General features: G+C 38.1%; 1 protein-coding gene across 1 annotated transcript in view; it reads left to right on the forward strand.

Annotated features, from left to right (window-relative positions):
- Nucleotides 1–1202, forward strand: part of LOC106873388 (glutamate receptor) — a 205567-nt gene that overhangs the window by 44653 nt on the left and 159712 nt on the right. The window lies entirely within an intron of this gene.

The following is a 1202-nucleotide window of genomic DNA, read 5'->3' on the forward strand; positions in this document are numbered from 1 at the left end:
GCAAGTATCGAAACAACAATAATGGTTATTCTTTTGGAAAGAATTATTATCATTTTGGAAGAGTAGATTGAATTTAGAAGGAAAAATTGTCTGCTATTTCTGATACGATATCGCGGACCACACAGAGGCACCGTCAATGGCTCAGAATATACTACATTTACAATCATTGAGATGGACGATATCTTTCAGACTATGAACTAATGTAAACATAATCCCCAGCTCTACAACATAACATGACTTTAATTCATGTATCAGTTACAGACCGACCAACAAAATCACTTTCTATGAGTGAAAGTGAAAAGATCCTCGCTTCACATCATTTCATACCAATTCAACCGAAGCAAACAGGTTCTAACCAGTGTCAAACTGTGCAACCCTCTTTCAAAACGTGGAGAACAAATCTGTCTTTCAAAATATTTCTAAAAATCGTAGTAGAACCAATGCGCACCGCTAGTTCATATCAATCTAATATTATCGATCACATAACATAGCTTTGATCGATTGATCTCTCTGCCTGTTTGTCTGCCTATCTGTCTGTCTGTTTTATCAATCAATCTATCTATCTGTCTATCTCTTTGTCTATCTATCTATCTATCTATCTATCTATCTATCTATCTATCTATCTATCTATCTATCTATCTATCTATATACGTAAGTCGCTTTTCTACTATTGTATTCAATATATAACACACACACACACACATGTATGTATATATATATTTGCATACCGAGAGAAACGCACATGCACATACATTTAGACGCACAGACACATGTATTCATATATCCATGCACACACAGACACGCACACATATCGAGGGATAATATTTATTCCCACTTAAAAGTGGATGTTCTGTTAGAACAAACTATACTGCGGAAGTTACCACGAGAGAAACTCCCGTTCTAACAGAACATCCGCGTTTAACTGGGGAAAAAATATTACCTTTCGGTATTAATACCACACACACACACACACACATATTAATAGTTATCGCCAAGCTAACATGGCAGTCCAGAAAAATAGGACGAATGCTGCCGTTGATTCGCTCGAAGAGGCCATCGCCTCTAGCTAGCTATGTGACACACGAACCACTGTCCATTATAACCTTCGAACGGGGGAAGGTCAGCCGCTTCCCCTTGTTGGTCTGGCATCTACAGGCTAGTTTCAGGGTATTTGCCCCTTATCAATATAGAGCAGCCGAATC

This window comes from Octopus bimaculoides, chromosome 14 (genome assembly GCF_001194135.2).
Source record: "Octopus bimaculoides isolate UCB-OBI-ISO-001 chromosome 14, ASM119413v2, whole genome shotgun sequence".
NCBI lineage: Eukaryota > Metazoa > Mollusca > Cephalopoda > Octopoda > Octopodidae > Octopus > Octopus bimaculoides.